The 21,323-nt window shown below is 40.6% G+C and overlaps 1 long non-coding RNA gene across 1 annotated transcript in view; it reads left to right on the top strand.

The window, feature by feature from the left end:
• LOC141585185 (uncharacterized) overlaps positions 1-21,323 on the top strand; it is a 93,460-nt gene that overhangs the window by 51,679 nt on the left and 20,458 nt on the right. Inside the window, exons 3-5 of the long non-coding RNA XR_012518574.1 lie at positions 16,471-16,642; positions 17,817-17,881; positions 18,365-18,470. This is a non-coding gene — a long non-coding RNA (uncharacterized LOC141585185). The remainder of the gene's footprint in view (positions 1-16,470; positions 16,643-17,816; positions 17,882-18,364; positions 18,471-21,323) is intronic.

The following is a 21,323-nucleotide window of genomic DNA, read 5'->3' as shown; positions in this document are numbered from 1 at the left end:
TGGCAGAAACAGGAGGTCACTCTGTTCTCCTTCCATTCTGCCCTCACCCTTCTCCCATGGAGCAGGTTTATAAAACCCAGGGAGGATTTTCTGATGTTCCTCTGAAGCAGGTCATAAGCCCTTCATGTGAGAGGTGTCTTCCATATACCTGGAGGAAAGGAGCAATCTTATTTCTAAAGTCACAGGGATACAGAGAGGAATCAGTATGAGCAGGCCTCGTTGCATTTCCCCCAGTTTACTTATGCTATTGAGCAAATGGGCTCACTGCCTGATGCATACTGCTGTTCAAGAACTGTGGCACCAGCTTTTGAGAAAAGAAGGCCTTTATTGCAAAACCAGTCAGCAAAGGAGGCAGGAGGGGGCTCAAATCTGTCTCCCTGATTTGAGGTCCGGGGCAAGTTTTAAAGAATCTGAGGGCAAGGGAAAGGATTCAGGAGAGTTGGCTGAGTGGGGTCTGATGGGAGGCCTTCACATTTGACCATTTACAGTAAGATACATTAAGGCAGATTTTAGCCTTGGATCTTTGGGGCCAACAGAAACCTGTGTTTCTGAAAGAGCTATGTGTTTAGGTTCTGGTCATATTCCGGTCTTCTTGGTTCTAAGGGGAAGGATTCGTTGGTTCTGGGTGTGTAAGAGGTGAAAGCTTTTTCTATTGCACATGCCTGGGCTACACAATTTGTAGTTTTCGGCTCTGTTACGCCCAAAGGGTAACTTGACAATTTCTTATCAACAGAATAGGTTCAGTTTGGGCTGGTTTCGTGGTTACACTTACACTCTTTATCCTATCACATTTCTCCATTCTTCATCAAGAATCTATTATAAAAACACTCAGCTTTAACTGTTTCTTTGGGTCTTTGTTTCCTCATGAAGGGTCTCATGATACATAAAGCTTGTATTAAACGTATTGTATGCTTTTCTCTTATTAGTCTTTCTTTTGTTAGAAGGTCCCCAGCCATGAATGTAGAAGAGTGGGTAGGGGAGAAAAAGTGATATTCTTTCTTCACTCCTTGCAGGGTTCATGACTGACCCCCACCACAACAAAGACAGACTAACAAGATAAAAGCATGACGCATTTAAAAAATATTAGTTATACGTGACCTGGGAATCTTTAGAAATGAAGACCCAAAGACCCAGGGAAAACTGTGTTTTTGTGTGTAGGTTCAATGAACAGTGCACACTTGTGTAGAAGAATGACTGAACAAAAACGGGCTATGATTTAATGTTAATAAACCAGGGGGAGTTTAGCAAAACACGTTTGTTCAGATTCTTCTTGTCCTCACTGGGTAACATCCCTGTAGGGATAGGGCAGAACACCTATCACATGTGGGTCTTCAAAAGATGAGAGGATAGAGAAGGTCAGAGATACCTTTCTGCTTATGCAGTTTTCTCAATTTCCTTAATCTTAAAATACTCAGTATACCTAGATGCCATAATTTGAGATAGCATTTCCTGCATCCTATCAGGTAGAAGAAAAAAAAAGTATTTTCCTCCAGTGACATTTCTTTGTAAATAATAACAAGAAAACCTTTTCTGACGTTACAGTTAAAAATATGATCATCACCTGAAAGTCATTTGAACCAATGAGTTTCAATTGACAAATCTTTTTGGTTTACACTTTAATTATTACTTTCTACTTTAGTTGAGTGTGGTTGCCAACTGTGGCATGGTTTATTTTTTGGATTTTCCATACATGAGGTTTTCTTTTTCACTTACTATATAGTTGACTTTTGTAAATGCTACCTAATGGCTTAACAAGTGGCATATTATCTGCTTTTAGTGAATGTATCTGTGTGTTTGTGTGGAATACTGTGTCCGTTTCTAGGCAACACAAATATATGTTGGCAGAACAATACCTTATTTTAGCAATAGAATATTTATTTCTCTTTCTGTAAAAATATGTGACACTCTGCCCCAAGTTCTTGCTTGGTATAAGAACATATTTGTTAGATAAAGAATATTCAACAATCTCGTTGAGAGACAGGAAGGCTACTTGGGTTGTGGGGAGGTATGTCATCCCTGCTGCAAATTATGATTATGTTTGGATCATTTGTAGCTGGGGCAGAAGGAGTCTTTCAAAAGAGAGGTGATGTGTGCTATAATGAGGAGACACTGTCAAATTCCGTGTGAATCTCTGGCCTTCAGGGGCATTTGATATTGGAACATGGCTAAATGATCTCAAGAAGAGAAACTTGCTTCATTGTTAAAGTATGCGCTCAGCTGTCAGGGTCCTATTCTGCACAGAGCAGGAGGAGGGTTCCTGGGCTCTCTTGCCTACCAACAGGACCAGCCGCTGGTGCTGCAAAATGGGTCCTTCAAAGGCAAACCTGGAAGAGAAGGCAAGTAGGCTTTTCAGCAGGAGTCCGCTGGCAGAAAGCAATGCCATTCTCTCTGGTATAAAAGAATCTTCATTTGGGACTGTCACTAATATGGAAGAATAGGGATATTTACCCCTTCGACATTGAGAATGTATGTACATTTAGGTAATTTTTGACCAACTATAAACGTTTCTGAATTTTTTCTTTCCAGTAAATATATTTTTTGACATATATATTGGCCACTGTGATAAAAATGTAGGGAAATGATGAATGATGTCATACTGTTGTGGCTGTCCAGGGGCAAAATTGTCCTGAAATTTCTTAGAAGGGTTCCTCAGGTAAACGAAATAGGAAGCCACCTTAAAATAAAATCATGTGGGCCACTTTGACAAGAGGACCGCTCTGATCTTGATTTTTTTTTTTTTTAAGCATTAATATTTTCCTACTAAGTCCACCATTTTCTTAAGACTTTTAAAATGTGAAATGGCACACCTGCATCCAAAGGATTCGACCAGTGGGGCACCTCCTGCATTGAAAATCTAGGGCTCTCAAATAAACCCAGCTTTATTTAAGCCTGACCAAATAGGTATTGAAAATCTTAATGAAAAGGAGCTTGATGTTATTGACTTATTTTCCACTTTATTGAGTTTCTGTCACAGTTGCCTGAACAATGTTCGATGGCTTAATTTAATTTACTTTCTGGGGGACAGGCAGCAAAGAAATTCACACAGAAAGTGGAAGGCATTAAAGGTAAACAGATGTATGTAGAAAATTAGAATGTGGACTGGGAAATCTCGCATAGTTGTACTGAAATACTGATTAGACATTACCAAAGGGCCGAATTCTCTGATAAGCTTACTTGAAATTATAAACACTTTAAAAAGTAGGTTGAAGAAAAAGTGATCTATTAGAAAAGAACATCAGCCAGAAAACAGTAGACTTGGTTTGTGTTTTAAAAAGCCCATAAATTCATGGGCTCCAGAATTTCAGCCTTAAAAGGACTACTTCCTAGCTCTGTGACTCCGGGCAGGTTTTCTTCTTTTTCTGCAAAGTGGGCATGATAATCGTAATCTACCTGTTAGATATTTTTTGAGGACAAAATGAGTAAACATAGGTGAAATGCATAGAATGCTGCCTGGCAAATAATAAGTGCTCGATAAATGTTGAAAATTAAAATTTCCAAGTAATTCAGTTTTTTTAGAGCTCAGCTTTCTCATTTGTTTAAGACTAGTTTTTCCTGCTCTTCTTTTATGGGTAATAAGAATAATGTTTCCTGCCTTTCTTATATGGGTATAAGAAAAGATCACTTGCCTGAAAGAATTTTCTCTTTAGGAGAAGAGATGAAACATAAAAGGCAAGGGCTCAAAGCAAAGTAAAAGACATCAGAGGCCACTTTGGTCTGGGAGAATCATGAAAGTCTTCCTCACCATAGTGCTAGCACTGGTTGCTGAACTTGAGTATATTAAGTAATAACATTTAGAAAACAATTTTGGAAACAAAATGCAGATGTCCAACTTTGTTTTGCCAAATAATGAGGTCAAAAACCTTTCTCTCCTGCCATCAAATATCACCATAAATTTATAAAAGAAGTCACTTGAATATGGAAGGAGTTATCTCAGCCCAAAGACAGTGCTTTAAATTGACTATATTTACTTTTATGGCATCTCGTTATCATGTAATTTTTCTTTTACCCCATTGACTTAGGTGGAATTTAATCATGGACCAAACCATCTACATACCAGCATTTGGGAAAGTCTACTTTTAAGAGTGAGAGGATTTCAATAGCCAAAGATCATGAATAGGAAGAGGAAAAAGCGTTTTAGCAAAGGCATCTGTATAAACAAAGACACAGGGATGCAGCATTGGGACAGTAAATGCTAGCTGTTTCATTAGGCAGATTCCCAATTCCAGCAGTGTAACAAAATACATTTGTTTTTCACTTATGTAGAACCTGATATAGGTCAGGCAGTCGTCCTTCATCATGGAGCTATGCCATTTGGAGCACATGCCTTCCAAGGTGACTGGGATGGGAGGAGAGAGGTGGCGAAGGTGCTTGGCTCACAACTGCGTTCACCTGGAAGTGATGCCTGTCATGAGGAAAACCAGTCATAGGGTCCCATTCTTAGTGCCCAGGGCCCTGGAAGAGTGGACGTTTCCATGGGTATTGGTGAGTATCAGAGTGACCAGCACAGTGGGAAAGTAGGAGGAACACTTTTCTGTTGGGAGTGTATACAACTCTGGAAGGAGGTAAGGTGAGGTAAGAGTTGGGAAAAAAGCAGCTGTAATGATTACAGCAAGAACGGGAACTCTGGACTAAGTATTTTAAGGGTTAATAGGACTATATTAATGATTTTGAGCAGGGACTAATTCTAAACTCTTCTTTACAAATAATAGTTACTGCAGGAAATAGTAGATTTAAGGAGAAACAGCATAAATCAGGCAGTGATTCTGAACTTAAATTTGAAGAACACTATGGTAGTATCAATTGATGGATATTCTCAACAACTGCTTGTGTATGGGAACAGAGAAAACTAAGAAGAGGGAGGCACTGAAGACCAATCTAAGACGTCTTGTCTTGGAGGTTGGATGGAGGATGTTAAATGAAATAAAACATCATAGGAAGAGCAAGCTTTGAAGAGCAGCATAATGATTGTGCCAAATAACTCACTGCTGCACCTGCTGGGTTTTATGAGCCAGAGGAATATCTAGATGCAAATGCCCAAGAGACAAACATTTCAGTTTGGAGGAAGGCAGAGATTGGGATTGACATTCAGAAGAAGCTGAAGGTCTGGGAGTGAATGAGATCTCTGAGTGGCATAAGTGCAGAGGTACGGGAGCAGGTGGCAGAAAAAGAGCCTTACACATTACATTTGGGCCCTTTTGTTAGCACAAAGGGGAGAGAAAGTTAAGACGTGAAGAAGCCAGAGTATGGATAAGAGAGGCCTGGGACAACAGGGATGGAGGGGAGGGTCGGGGGTGTGGCTCAGATCTGTGTTGCTTACTGGTATCTGCAGGTGGTTAGAAGAAAAAAAAAAAATCCAACCTGAGCTGTCAGGAATCAGTTTAAACTTTCAAACCTCAGATGAGCCTACTGAACTTAAGAAATATGGCTGAGTCTGATGGCTGTAATTCCAGCACTTTGGGAAGCTGAAGTGGGTGGATCACTTGAGGTCAGGAGTTGGAGACCAGCCTAGGCGACATGGTGAAACCCCATCTCTACTAAAAATACAAAATTAGCTGGGTGTGGTAGCAGGTGCCTGTAATTCCAGCTACTTGGGAGGCTGGGGCGGGAGAATCGCTTGAACTCAGGAGGTGGAGGTTGCAGTGGGCTGAGATCACACCATTGCACTCCAGCCTGGGCAACAAGAGTGAAACTCTGCCCCCATCCCACCCCACCGCCCCCCAAAATAAGGAAGCAACCAGGAGACAGTGACGTCATCTTCCCACCGTGGTCCCTCCACGTGTACAATGATGTCCTCCTTGTCTGGTTCCCCCTGCATCACTGTGACTCCGTCTCTCCTGGATCGTCTCTATCAGCACCTAAGTGTGCTGGAATAGTTTCCATCTCAAAAAGCATTTCCTAGCACCCCCACCCCCTCATTTCTACCTCACTTACCTCTTCTTGATAGCAAAACCCCTCAGCAGGACTTCTCTGCTCAACGGCCTTTGCCTGGTGTTTTCTATTTCACGCTAATCAGTCCTCTTCTCACATCCTGCTTAGAGTGCCCTTGTCAACATCCACAACGATGTCCGTCTTACCAAATCCAGTGGTCAGTTCTTGGTACTCATTTACCGGAACGCTTATAAGCTTCTGACAGATTGACCACTTCCCCTCTATTGAAATGCTCACTTCCGGGACCCTAATGGCTGTGGTTTCCTCTTGACCTTGCTTGGTCTTCCTTTTGGTTTCCTTAGCTGGCTCCTCTAAACGCAGGAGCACCCCAGGCCTCCGTCCCTGGGTTGTTCTCTGCCCACACTTGCTCTCTGCATGATCTTACTCAGTTATTTGGTTACGAGTACTACCTATATACACAGGACTCCCAAGTTTTCTCCAGTTTAAAACTACTTTCCGTTGAGTTTTAAATTTCCGTATCCATCACCTATTTGACATCTGTGATGGAATGACTAATGATAACTTAAACCCAACTGCTCAGAACAGAACTATTGGGCCTTCCCGGCCACACCACTTCCAAGCCCTCCCAGCTCTCCGTTTCCCTTCCTCCAGCGCAGACCACACCATCCCTCCACTGGAGTTTGCAACAGCCTTTCTGTTTCCACCCTTGCCTCTTCTCGCCCCCTACTTAGGATGTACTCTGTGCCATAGCCAGAGTGATCCTTTTCAAATGGATATTAGGCACATTACTTCCCATAAAGGTTTTCTAGAATCTTTGTGCTAAAACCCAGCACCCCTTCTGGGGACTCCAAGGACTCTTCTTTCTGACCTCATCTCTCTGGCTACTTCCTGCTTTGCTCATCTTGTTCCAGTCATGCCAGCTTCCTCTTGTTCCTCCAGCAACCACGAATACCGGATACCACAGCCTTTGCACTGCTGTTCCCTTTGCCTTACTTTCTCCCAGATGCCGAGTGCCTCACTCTCACTTGCTTCATCAGGTTTTTGTTCAAATATCATCTTCCGGGAGAAGCGTGCCTTGACGATCCTGTCTGAAACAGCCACTCCCTACACCCTTTCTAGACTTGTTGTTCTGTTGGATTTTTCCTTATGGTCCTTGTCACTACCTAAATTTATATCTATTTGTTTCATCTTAAATTGTCTGCCTTTTGTACTAGAACATGAGATCCACAGTGCAGCATAAGGGAAGGAGAATGGTCTGCTTTATTTACATCTGTGTCCGGTGTTGACTGTGGCCCTACTGCTCAATGGTACAGCTGTCTGGACTGTCTAATCTCTTACTGTGTCTAGCACACAGCAGAAAGTCGATAAATAATATACTGAATGAATGAATGAGCACATTTTATTGTGTGGAATCTTGCGAGCAACAGTGAGTGGGATATGACAGGGATAACCCATGAACGGACTTCATTTCCCATTTTTAAGATTTTGCCTTCATTGTTGTTGACAAAGGGTTTCACTCTGTCACCCAGGCTATGGTGCTGTGATGCAATCACAGCTGGCTGCAACCTTGACTTTCCCCCAGTGTATTCGTTTTCTCACTTCCAAAGTGGTCCTTCTGCTATAGCCTCCTGAGTAGCTGGGACCACAGGTGTGCACCACCATGCTTGGCTAATTTAAAAAATTATTTTTTGTAGAGATGATATCTCCCTGTGTTGTCCAGCCAGATCTCAAGCTCCTGGGCTCAGGCAATCCTCCCGCCTCAACCTCCCTAAGTGCTGGGATTACAAATGTGAGCCACTGTGCCCAGCCTGCCCCCAACCCTTTTTTTTTTTTAAACCTTTTTGTTTAACTTCTCTCTTCACCCCATCTCAATCCATCTACATGTATGCACACATACTAGGAAAGCAGGTTTGAGGTAGAAACAAATACCTTACAAATACCTTCTCTGTATTTTTCTTTGACAGAAGGAAAGACCAAGAGTTTCTATTAAAATCTATCACTTGAATGGTGTGATTTAAGTCCTGTTTCAGAAGACAAAAATAGCTTTCTGGACTGGGTAAAGTCACCCAGAAACAATATAGTTAATTTCTTTTTTTTTTTTTTTTTTTTGAGACGGAGTTTTGCTCTTGTTACCCAGGCTGGAGTGCAATGGTGCGATCGGCTCACCGCAACCTCCGCCTCCTGGGCTCAGGCAATTCTCCTGCCTCACCCTCCTGAGTAGCTGGGATTACAGGCACGCGCCACCACGCCCAGCTAGTTTTTTCTATTTTTAGTAGAGACGGGGTTTCACCTTGTTGACCAGGATGGTCTCGATCTCTCGACCTCGTGATCCACCCGCCTCGGCCTCCCAAAGTGCTGGGATTACAGGCTTGAGCCACCGTGCCCGGCCCAAATATAGTTAATTTCATTTATTTTCTTGAGATGGAGTCTTGCTCTGTTGCCTGGGCTGGAGTGCAGTGGCGCAGTTCAGCTCACTGCAACCTTTGCTTCCCAGGTTCAAGTGATTCTCGTACTTCATCCTCCTGAGTAGTTGGGACTGCAGGTGTGTGTCACCATGCATGGCTAATTTTTGTACTTTTAGTAGAGATGGGATTTTGCCATGTTGGCCAGTCTGGTCTTAAATTCCTGGCCTCAAGTAATCTGCCTGCCTTGGCCTCCCAAAGTGCTGGTATTACAGGTCTGAGCCACTGCACCCAGCCAACAATATAGTTAAGAACGACTTTTGGCCGGGCGCGGTGGCTCAAGCCTGTAATCCCAGCACTTTGGGAGGCCGAGGCGGGTGGATCACGAGGTCGAAAGATCGAGACCATCCTGGTCAACATGGTGAAACCCCGTCTCTACTAAAAATACAATAAAACTAGCTGGGCATGGTGGCGCGTGCCTGTAATCCCGGATACTTAGGAGGCTGAGGCAGGAGAATTGCCTGAGACCAGGAGGCGGAGGTTGCGGTGAGCCGAGATCGTGCCATTGCACTCCAGCCTGGGTAACAAGAGCGAAACTCCGTCTCAAAAAAAAAAAAAAAAAGAACGACTTTTATTTTAACTTTTATCAACTTTGTAATTTTGACTCAATCTTTTTCAGGACCATTTTGGTTAATAAATATTAAAATGTTAAAAAAAAAAACAACCCCAAAACAAACCCATCTATGTGGTAACCAGAAACATTTAGATTCCACACAGAAATTCTGGCTTCTCCATTTTTTACACCTTCACCTTCAATGGTTCCCCCTTCCCCTCCTAATTTCTCCAGCTCCTCAGAACGCCTACAGAATAGTAAACCTTTTTTTTTTTTTTTTTTAAATTGTAAAAACTGCATAACTTGGGGAAAAAGACCGTAAAGTGTTAGAGATCATGCTGCCATCTAAAGGACAGAAAGGGTAGGAGGCTTGCCTTGTTAGCAAAAGCCAGAGACACAACTGGAAATTTCATTAGCGGAGGGGCAGGTAAGAACCACTCAGCCTGCTCAGAAAAGCTTTTGCTCTCTTTGGTGACCAAAGGAAATGAAGGTTGCTAGGTAATTAGCATAAGAGTCTGCAACAGATTTAAAGGCAGGAAATCACATTTGGATCTGATTTTACTCCTCTTTTTTATTTTTGGTGGTTGGGGTGTGTGTGTGTAGTGGGGAAAGTAGATTTTTATTCTCACACACAAAAAAAGAGTTAAAAAAGATTATTAATATGGTTGTCTTTGGGTGATGAAAATGTGGTGTTTTGTCCCTCTTTGTTCCATTTCTCTGAAGTGTCTTCAAAGTACATTACTACTTAAGTGATTTTTAAAAAATGATTTAATTTTTAAATTTAAATAGGGGTGGGAGCAAGGTTGTTCCAGAAAAGTCTATGCCTTGTGAAGATCGAATTAAAAGAAGTCTTTGATCACATTCAAAATCAATTACGTTGAAGGGTTAATATGACATCTTGTGTTTTCTTTCTTTGAAGAAGCCTATTTCCTAGGCTCTGCTTGAAAAAAAATTCAGAGGCTTAAATTGGAGAACAAATTCAATACCACTTAAAGTGTCCATTAGAGTGAAAAATTAGAATTCCAGAAAATAGTTGGATAGTTCAATAATTTCAGATTTCTATAGCTAGAAGCCTTGAAAGGAATAGTTTGCCTTGTGAGGGATGAGCAGCCCCAGGACAATCACAGAACCGCATTTAGGCTGACAAACAGGAGAATCTGAAAAGAGCCACACACAATGGTAAATGACAGGAAAGCCTCAAAATGTTTGTCAAGGTAAACCTGGCTGGTCTGCAAGGCTTACAGCTGAAACAGACAGATTAAGAAACTTGAGGGCTCCAATGCTGGAGCACTTTCTGGAGGAAAACTGGAGATAATAAACATTATGAACTGAGGTTGGGATTCAGGACCCATCCTTTAGTGTCCTGCCATGGAACGTCAGGGATTTCCTGGGAGACAGGATCAGAGAAAAGCTAATCAGGCAAGACAAGCCTGGTGTGAGTTTTTGCATTTGTAGGTCTTGGTGGATTTATGTTCTATAACTGACACCCACTGAGGTAATAATAATAGCTGGTGATTGTTGAAGAGTTATTCTCTGCCAGAAATTGTGCTAAGTGCTTTGCAAATATTATGTCACTTAATCTATCTCCAAATCTAATCAATAAGTGCTAATAATATAGCATATTAAACAACATTCCCCAAACCAAGGAACTTCATTTATTGTCTTAAATTCACACAGCAGGACAGCCTGAGGCCATAAATTTAGCAACAACACTGTAAGGCCTCACTTAGTGTCATCAATAGGTTCTTGGAAACTTCAACTTTAAGTGAAAGGAGGTATAGCAAGTCCTCAAGTAACATTTCCTTCAATGTCTCATTTTGTTACAACAATTGATGAGAAAAAAATTGGTTTGTTATATGTAAATTTCACGTAAAGTCAGTTTCCAAGAACCTATTGATAATGATAAGTGAGGACTTACTGTACTCTGTTACCCTATCTAGAACTTGTCCTCAGTTTTGCTTGTACAACCCCAACCGGAATTTTGATAATCAATACTTGCATACTTTTATATACTGTTATGTTGACATATAGTGTTTTTCATTTTGAGTCAAAAATTTTACAAAAGGAGTAATATGAGTTTTAAAACACTCTTAAAAGACTGGTCACAGTGGTTTATGCCTGTAATCCCAACACTTTGAGAAGATAAGATGGGAGGATCTCTTGAGGCCAAGAGTTTGAGACCAGGTCGGGCAACATAGTGAGACCCCATTTCTGCAAAAAATTTACAAAAATTAGCCAGATGTGATGGTGTGTATGTGTCGTCCCAGCTCCTGGGGAGGCTGAGGTGGGAGGATTGCTTGAGCTCAGGAGTTTGAGCTTGCAGTGAGCTTTCATAGCTTCACTGCATTCCAGCCTGGGCAAAAGAGGGAGACCTTGTCTCTAAAAACAAAAACAAACTAAAAATAAAACACTCTTAAAATATTTAATATTCGTGATATTAAAAAATATTGTATTTTTTTAACTCCTTGAAATTGTATTTTTACTTCACTTCTCTTATAGAGTATGATAAAATTAAGAATTTTATCATAATGTAACATATTTTTGCACTTCTATGGTTGTTTGCTGCGATGGTTAGTTTTTTGTGTCAACTTGGCTGGGCTGTAGTTCCCAGTTGTTCAATCAACACTGTCTTAAGTATTGCTGAGAAGGTATTTTACAGATGTTGTTAATATCTACAGTCAGTTGACTTTAAGTAAAGGTTAACATCTATAATCAGTTTACTTTAGTTAAAGGAGACAATCCTTGATAATGCTGGTGGTTGAATTCGTTTGTACTTGCACTACTATAAAGAAATACCAGAAACTGGGCAATTTATAAAGAAAAGAGATTTAGTTGGCTTATGGTTCTGCAGGCTGTACAGGAAGCATGACTGGGGAGGCTTCAGGAAACTTATAGTCATGCTGGAAGTGAAGAGGAAGCATGCACCTCTTAACCTGGCCAGAGCAAGAGGAATGGGGTGGGGGAGGTGCCACTCACTTTTACATAACGGATCTTGTGAGCACTCTGTCAGGAGAAGAGCACCAAAGGGGGAAATCTGTTGCCATGATCCAATCACCTCCCATCAAATCCCACCTCCAACATTAGGGATTACTATTTGATAGGAGATTTGGGTGGGGACACACATCCAAACCATATCAGTGGCCATTCATCTAATTAGGTGAAGGCCATAAGAGTAAAAATTGAGAAAGGTTTTCTGAAGAAGAAATTTTGTCTCAAGACTGCAACATTAACTCCTGCCTGAGTCTCCAGCCTACCAGCCTAGCCTACAGATTTGTTGAAAGATAAACTAAGTCACATTCAATTTATAGTTTATTTGAGTGGACAATGAATTATAGGTTGGGCAACTCCAGATCATAGGTAGTTTAGGGCTCCATAGGCAGTTCAGGGACCAAGGGAAAGCTTTTAGATGGTGAATACGGAAGCAAGGCAAAGCAATCATTCTAGTGGAAAATCCCTAGCTAGAGGTGAGGTGGTGGTTTCTGACAGGCCTAGACCATGACCGTTTACATCTAGTTGGGTTTCAGTTTGCTTACATAGGAACCCAGGGTGCTGGAGCTACCTTGGTTTAATGGCCTTCCAAAAATTATTTTAACAGATTTCAGGCTTCTAACGCTCCACAATCAAGAGTCAATAACAACAACAACAACAACAACAACAACAACAACAAAATCTCTTACTCTCTCCCTCTTTCTGTCTATCCATTATCTTCTGTTTCTCTTGATTCCCCAGCTACATCCACCCTTGTAAACTTAAATGTAACAACAACAAATATGTAAAATTGAAGTTAAAAATTACCTATAATAGTGTTAAAATATTTATTTGGCATCAAATTATCACTGCAATTATTAATAGTCTGCAGCTACTGAAAATGGTATAAATGTATTAAAACATTTGGTAATTATTTTAAAAAAGGAGAAATATACAGAAAATACATTTCAATTAGATTCATTGAGGTTTATGTTTGTGAAACAGTTTATGAGGGCTTGATTAAAAGAATTAATTTAATTGTATCTTTGGTTCTAGAACCATCTAGAGGTTTGAGACGGGTAAGAGGTAGACCTTTTTTATTTTTATTTTTAAATTGGGAGAAAAGTGACTGAGAAATAGGAGCGTGCATTCTGAGGCTGTTAACAGTTATAGGAAGAGTACCTGTAAAAACAGAGGATAGGAAGATGGATTACTTTAAAATCCTCTGGGACCTGGTAACTATTCTAAAATCCTTTTGCATCTCTAGAGCAAGTGTGCCCTCCTTGGAAGACTGTTCCTTATTTCTCTGGGTTTCAAAGGTACCCTGTTTCTCGCAAATATCTTGGTTGTGGACCTGGTTTGAACTTAGCAATTTTGGCAAATCTCTGCTTTCTCCCTATACTCTGGCTTCTGTTAATTTGGGTGCATTGCCATCTTTTGGGTTTCATGTCCATGCTGGGTCTGGACTATCTTCTTTATTGTTTTCCTGGCTCCTGTTCAGGGAATTTCCTTGGTTTCCCTGTTTTTTACCTCCACCGCCTTATCTTCTGTTATTCACATCCCCAATTGGTACAATTGCATATGATCACCTCAGGGGGTTAGATGGCTGCTGGAGGCAGTGGCTGTATCCACCTGTCAGCCATCTTGCTTTTATCAACTAGATCATGAGGGACCAATTACATTAAAAAACATCACATTATGCTTCTTGGAAATCTGGCCCCTTTGTCTGCTTCAACCTGTTTCCATTTTTTCTGCTTTATTTTTATCAACCTTTTGGTCTTCTGTCCCTTTTAAACTTAATTGCTTTTGTACTTCCTTCTTTGGCTTTAGATTGCTTTGTGATACTCTTGATAAAAGAAAAAACTTCGGCCAAATTAAATTTAAAAGAGTTTAATTGAGCAATGAATGATTCACGAATCAGGCAGTCATCTGAGTCATAATAGGCTCAGAGACTCCAGGGCAGCCATGTGGTGGAAGATTTAAGGTCAGAAAAAGGAAAGTGACATACAGAAAGCAGAATTGAGGTACAGAAACAACTGTATTGGTTACAGCTCAGCGTTTGCCTTAGTTGAACTCTGTTCAAACAGTTGGCTACATTTGATTGGCCAAAAACTCAGTGTCGGCTAAGATCTGATTATACCTCCACTTGTTATAGTTCATGATGTACAGAAAAACCTTTAGGACAAACTTAAAATATGGAGGGAGGCAGCTTTAGGCTAAACTTGATTTAACACTCTAAAAGCCATTAAAGATCAAACTATAGGCCGGGCGTGGTGGCTCAAGCCTGTAATCCCAGCACTTTGGGAGGCCGAGGCGGGTGGATCACGAGGTCAAGAGATCGAGACCATCCTGGTCAACATGGTGAAACCCCATCTCTACTAAAAAGACAAAAAAAAATTAGCTGGGCATGGTGGCGTGTGCCTGTAATCCCAGCTACTCGGGAGGCTGAGGCAGGAGAATTGCCTGAACCCAGGAGGCGGAGGTTGCGGTGAGCCGAGATCGCGCCATTGCACTCCAGCCTGGGTAACAAGAGCAAAACTCCATCTCAAAAAAAAAAAAAAAAAAAGATCAAACTATAATAAATAATGTTAAAATTTACCAAAATTTTGAGATTGAAGGAACATTATAAATCATAATTCCTGCGTGTGTGAAATAGATTTTGGTATTGTGCAGAAGTTATTTAAGCCTCGGGGGTCTGAGGGTATGAGAGGAGCTTTTGAGAACCAACATTCCTCTAAGACTTTCCAACCTAGATGTGATATGGCACATTACACGTGTTTCTGTCATGCTTTCCATCTTGTCAACGGATGCTACTGACCCCAGTGGTTGATATAGTATGGAGGAAGAAGGGGTGGTGTTTTGCCAATCTTTAACCTAAACTCTTTCTCTTCTGGGATGCTATTTTTATTTTTTTATTTTTAAATTTTTTTTCGAGATGGAGTTTTGCTCTGTCACCCAGGCTGGAGTGCAGTGGCACAATCCCGCTCACTGCAACCTCTGCCTCCTGGGTTCAAGCAGTTCTCCTGCCTCAAGCTCCCAAGTAGTTGGATTACGAGTGTGCACCACCATGCCTGGTTAATTTTTGTATTTTTAGTAGAAATGGGGTTATGTCATGTTAGGCAGGCTAGTCTCGAACTCCTGACCTCAGGTGATCCTCCTACCTTGGCCTTTCAAAGTGCTGGGATTACAGGCGTGAGCCACTGTACCTGACCTGTGACCCTTTCTTTTTTTCTGTAGGCACCAACTTCTCCTGATGGTGGTTTTTTTTTTGTTTTGTTTTGTTTTTTTTTTTTTGAGACGGAGTTTCGCTCTTGTTATCCAGGCTGGAGTGCAATGGCGCGATCTCGGCTCACCGCAACCTCCACCTCCTGGGTTCAGGCAATTCTCCTGCCTCAGCCTCCTGAGTAGCTGGGATTACAGGCACGCGCCACCATGCCCAGCTAATTTTTTTTTGTATTTTTAGTAAAGACGGGGTTTCACCATGTTGATCAGGACGGTCTCGATCTCTTGACTTCGTGATCCACCCGCCTCGGCCTCCCAAAGTGCTGGGATTACAGGCTTGAACCACCGCGCCCGGCCTGATGGTGGGTTTTTAATCTGTAGTTCCCTCATTCCAATGGAACACTCTTGCTTATTTCATCTTTAGGCCCTTGCAGTCAGGAGGTCTACCTCTGGCTTTTGTTCGCTGAGATTTTATTAGCTTCTCTAAGTAGCTCTATTGAACAGGATGCAAGACAACCTCTTTGCTGGCTCTTTCTCTTACACATGAAACTCACATAGTACCCATGCTTGTCCATGTGGTGCTTTGTGTTGTTTAGAAAGAGGTGTCTATTCCTCAAGACACTTTATTTCTACCTATGGGGAAATTGTTGTAGTATATACTGGTTTTGTTAGAACAAGAACCTCTATTGCCATCTATGAGAAAGTAAATATATACACTTGCGATGACCACCATGTGATAAATCTTGACATTAGATATTGTATTCTTGGTAGCATACAACTTGCACACCATGCATGGTGACCCTAGGCCCACACATAGTAGACAAAAAAACACATGATTTACCTACATGAACTTTGGAAATGAAGGCTGATTCCAACACAGAAGCAAACTCTTCTTTATCTGGTTTTCATGTGTTAGGAGGATTGCTTTACTCCCAGAGGAGTCTTCTTGAAGCTCTCTCTTGCCCTCATAAGGTAAGGGTCAGGTTTTCCCTAAACTCCTTTGCAATGTTGAAGCACTGTTGAAGAGAGAGGCAAGAGCTATTCCCAAATAAATTCTTTCCACAAATTCTCACCAATATTTAATAATATGCCCTTTTATAACCCTGATGTACATGAAGGATCTTAAGAGCTATTGTTAAGGAGTTTTTGGCTAATTCTTTTGCAACTTCTGCGTATGGTTTCATACTTTATCATCTATTTTTTTCTTGGTGTTTCAGTTGTCACTTCTATTTTAACTTTTTACAAGGAGATAGAAAATGGAAATATTTCTCCAAAGATGATGAACATCTTTCTGCTTACTCCAGTGAGAATAATCTAATATGGATAGAGTTAATCTTCACTAGAAAATTAAAATTTACCAAAGAATATCTTTTATAGGTGTTTGGTGTAAGAGCAATGGGGAAAATTTCTTTCAGAACAATTTATTGTGGAGAGTATCATGAGAGTCTTATCTTTGTCCTTTCTGGAAGACATGAAGGATCATGTGAAAGAGATCCCTGAAGACAGATTAAGAGGAGATGACTTAAAGCTGCAAATACCAAGATTTAAGGTTAAGTATGAAGAATTTCCTGATATAGAAAATTCTTTAGCACTAGACTAAATATCATAAGACTCTTTCCCCAGTATTGACCTCCAAACAAACTTTGTCAGGTTGTCTAAACCACTTTGTTTCCCATAGGTGTTCTTTGATCTCTGTGAGTGGAGGATGGTTGATTACACAATTTGTCCATGATTAAACTAGGAAACTTCTGTTAAAAAGATTCAGTATAGGCCGGGCGCGGTGGCTCAAGCCTGTAATCCCAGCACTTTGGGAGGCTGAGGCGGGTGGATCACGAGGTTGAGAGATCGAGACCATCCTGGTCATCATGGTGAAACCCCGTCTCTACTAAAAATACAAAAAGCTGAGGCAGGAGAATTGCTTGAACCCAGGAGGCGGAGGTTGCGGTGAGCTGAGATCACGCCATTGCACTCCAGCCTGGGTAACAAGAGCGAAACTCCGTCTCCAAAAAAAAAAAAAAAAAGATTCAGTATAATTTCTCTTTCCATGAATATATGGAATTAAATGGTGATTTTAACTTATGTAGACCAAGATAACCTTGTGATCCAGATGGTCAAGTATCGTATTTAAAAAATATATGCCTATCATTTAAAGCACTTAAATATCCTTAGTTGGTTTCTTATGCAACTATGTAAGAGTAGCAGCTGGTGGTGAGGGCCCATCTTCCATGGTTCTTTCACATCTGTGTGTTTTGTGAAGCAAAGCATCAACTTCCCCTTGTTCTAAACTATCTTTTGAAGGATGCTTGTATAGTATACTTAACAACCTTGGACAATAGAGACTGTATCTCCCTGTAGAGCAGGGGTGTCCAGTCTTTTGGTTTCCCTGGGCCATATTAGAAGATAAGTTGTCTTGGGTTGCCCATAAAACACACTAGCTATAGCTGATGAGCAAAAAAAAAAAAAAAAAGAAAAAAAATTATGAAAAACCCTTATAATGTTTTAATCAAGTTTACCAAATCACACTGGGCCACATTCGAAGCCATTCAGGTTCACATGCGGCCCGTGGGCTGCAGGTTGGACAAACTCGTTCTAGAACAAAGGGCAGATTTTCTTCTCCTTTTGTGTGGTAGGCAGTATAATGGCTCCCCAAAGATGTTCATAGCTTAATCCCAGGAACCTGTGAATATGTTACCTCGCATAACAAATGAAAATTTATGTTGTAGATGAAATTAAGAATGCTGATCAGCTAAAGGACCTTCGCATACAGAAGTTATCCTGGATTATTCAGGTGGGCTGAATGTAATTACAAGGATGCTTTAAAGTGGAAGAGTGAGGTCAGAGTGATGTGATGTGAAAAGGCCCAATTTGCCTTTGCCAGTTTTGAAGATGGAAGAATGGGGTTATGGTCCAAGGCATGCTGGTGACCTCTAGAAGCTGAAAAGGTTAAGGAAATGGAAAAGGAATTTTAGTGCAGTGAGGCCCAATTTGGACATCTGACTTCCAGAACTGCAAGATAATACGTCTGTATCAATGAAGTCACTAAATTTGTGGTGATTTGCTTTGGTGGCTGTAGGAGACTATCCCACCTTGGCAGATAGAGGTAGTGTCCTCCTCTGGGGCAAACATATATGCGTGCTTACTATACAGTAAAGTAAGGATGATGTCTCTTTCCAGGACATAAGGCAAGCATGCTTATTTCACCTTATAAAATATTCAGGTTCTCTAAGTTCAGGTTTGTTTGTTTTTTGTTTGTTTGTTTGCTGGAACATAGTCGACTCTGGATGCTGGTATTATCTAGCCCTATTTGCATCACCTTGTGGGCACCGGCGCTTGGAGGAACTGGCTCAGATGCCGATATTCTGGCTACTACTACTGTGGTGAGTAATAACCTCTCATTTGTCTATAATCCAGGAGTCTCATGTCTTTTGCCAGCATCCATAAACTCTAGCAGGCCAACTTGTTAGATTGCAAGTAGGTTCATCACAGTGTTTGTTTTAATGCACTTCTGCAAAATTTCTTTAAAAATCTGCTAGACCAGGGCTAAGCAACTGTAATTATTTATTATGTTCAAGATAGTGTTTACTCTGTCTCCATACGTTACAGATGAAGTTTCATGATGCCTCTCTCTATCTTTACAAAGATCAGAGATCAGTTTACAACAAGATTGGAAATAAAAAACAAAACAGGTTGTTTACCATAGTTTGAAAAGCATCTCTCTCTCCTGACAATTTAAGGCTATGGCAGGTACTACAAAGTTCCTGTCTTATTTCTCATCTACAGAATTTCCTTACTTCTGTATTTCTCCATTTATCTTTCTTTCTTCATGACATGCTGTTTGAAGAAAAAATCCTTGGGAATTAGTCTTTCATTCTTTTCTCATGAGAAGCACTCCCCTCTCTGAATTTTTGGTGAATTAGATTTCTCTCTTGGCTATACCATAAAGGGCCTTGGCTTTTACAGCTACTTTCTTGTTTCCAGCTTGAACTCTGTGGTAAAAGTTAAGTCAGTGTGTCAGAAGTCATTTAGACCAAGGATTTTGTTTTACAGAAGTGAAAGCCAAGGCCTCTGATGACCAGAAGAGCTGTTGCCTTGTTTAAGTCTCTCTTGACGTAACTACCTAGTGTTTTGGGAGAAATTGTCCTACCCACTGTCATTTCCATCTTTCTGACATAAGGCCTGGCTCAGTTGCTAGTTTGGCTTAACATGATTGCTTCCCTTCAACAGCTCTGGAAATACAATTGTGAAATTGAAATTACCATATTTCCAGGTTGACTGTGGCCAGAGAAACTGACCTATGGATGAGTTGAAAATAAGCTTATGACCATGCTTATTTTATAGTTAATTAAATTAAGGCACAGGTATTGAGCCCAACATGTGCCAGGACCTCTTGGGTCCTGGAACAGTGCCTGGAGCGAGGCTGGGAGGGAAGCTTCCTGAAAGGTTGAGGAGGACTTCATTTGGGAAGAAACTGAGAACAGTTGTTCTGGGAACTAGACTGTGTGAGAGTTTGAGTACTCTAGAGAAAGGAGAACATTATGGAGTTCATCTTCGACTTTTTTTTTTTTTTTTTTTTACTAGTAATGTGTCATTTTTTTCCAGTCAGAAACGTGACTGAAACATTTCTTCCTCTTAACAGACATAAAGAAAAAAGGATAGATTTCCCTTTTCTTTTGCACTTTTCCTCTTTAAGAAACAGAAAGAAAAAAAAAAAAAACCTTGCATCTATGCTCCTGGACATAAGGTTTTTTTTTTTTTTATTTCTGTTTCTTAAAGAGGAAAATTTGGCTCTTAGAAGTCACCAATAAATGACATGGGCCATGGGCTTTGTCTTTTCAGCTGTGGATTAAATCCCAGTGCTTGTTCAGGGTTATATGACTGAAATTTGTGTTTCTTTTGTCTGAGGAGTACAAAATAATCAGTTCCTCTAGTGGAAATTACCAGCTTGATTAATAGATAATCCTAATGTATTCTTTATAAAATACATTATATATGAGATTTAAATTTGAAGGAAAGAAGATTGGGCCATGTAGAAGTGTGGTTCTTAACAGAGCCTCTTCTTGATTGTAGAAATATAAGCAAAGAGTTTTATACATTCTGGTAAGGGTATGCAGTCTTTGCATTTTCTGTTCTGAGTATTAGAAAAGGAAAAGGGGGGCCGGGCGCGGTGGCTCAAGCCTGTAATCCCAGCACTTTGGGAGGCCGAGGCGGGTGGATCACGAGGTCAAGAGATCGAGACCATCCTGGTCAACATGGTGAAACCCCGTCTCTACCAAAAATACAAAAAATTAGCTGGGCATGGTGGCGTGTGCCTGTAATCCCAGCTACTCCGGAGGCTGAGGCAGGAGAATTGCCTGAACCCAGGAGGCAGAGGTTGCGGTGAGCCGAGATCGCACCATTGCACTCCAGCCTGGGTAACAAGAGCGAAACTCCCTCTCATTAAAAAAAAAAAAAAAAAAAAAAAGAAAAGGAAAAGGGGAAAAAAGCTTCCACATATAGCAGAGATATACTCCCAAAGCAGGAGACCAGTGAAGCTCTGGACACCTGCTCCCCTCCAGCCTTCAAAGAGCATGAAGAGCATCCACATAACAACAGAAGTTGCTTCAGAACAATTAGGAGTCCATAAGAGATAAATTAATGCCTTTATTTGTCACAAAGGAATGGTTATTATCAAAAAAATCCCTGATGCTGTCTCTCAGACTGAACTTATGTATAGGCAGGAGACAACATGTAATTTATTGACTGATAAAACTGTAGATAAGAACACATATGATTTCTATAACTTTTATGAAAAACGAAACTACGTTTAAATTTAGGAGCAGTTTATATTGGTTGATATTTAATTAGTTAAGTGGTTAACATATAATATTTTAAAAATCTTTTAGTAGACAGTTTAAGTTAATGTTTATGGTCTAATTTTTATTTGAAGACATTTTACTACAGAAGAAACATATGTTGTGATTCGTATACCCATTCTTGATATCAGCCTGGCCTTTTGTCCTGTGAAGCTTAAGCTAGTTACCGCCATTTATCTGATAACTGTTTCCAGAATGGCAGGGATAATTCCTGCAGAGAGATAAACTTCAGGAGTTTACTTTTAAACCTCATAAGTACCAGGAGAATTCAATGACGGGACAAAAAGTTTGTCATAAATATTTTCACAAGATGGACGACAAGAAAGCAAAGAGCAGGAGAAAAAGAATTAAGGAATAAATAAAAATAAGTGAAAATGC

The sequence above is a fragment of the Saimiri boliviensis genome, chromosome 7 (assembly GCF_048565385.1).
Source record: "Saimiri boliviensis isolate mSaiBol1 chromosome 7, mSaiBol1.pri, whole genome shotgun sequence".
Taxonomy (NCBI): domain Eukaryota; kingdom Metazoa; phylum Chordata; class Mammalia; order Primates; family Cebidae; genus Saimiri; species Saimiri boliviensis.
The sequence above is the reverse complement of the archived record's forward strand: the minus strand, read 5'-3'. Positions and strand labels throughout refer to the sequence as shown.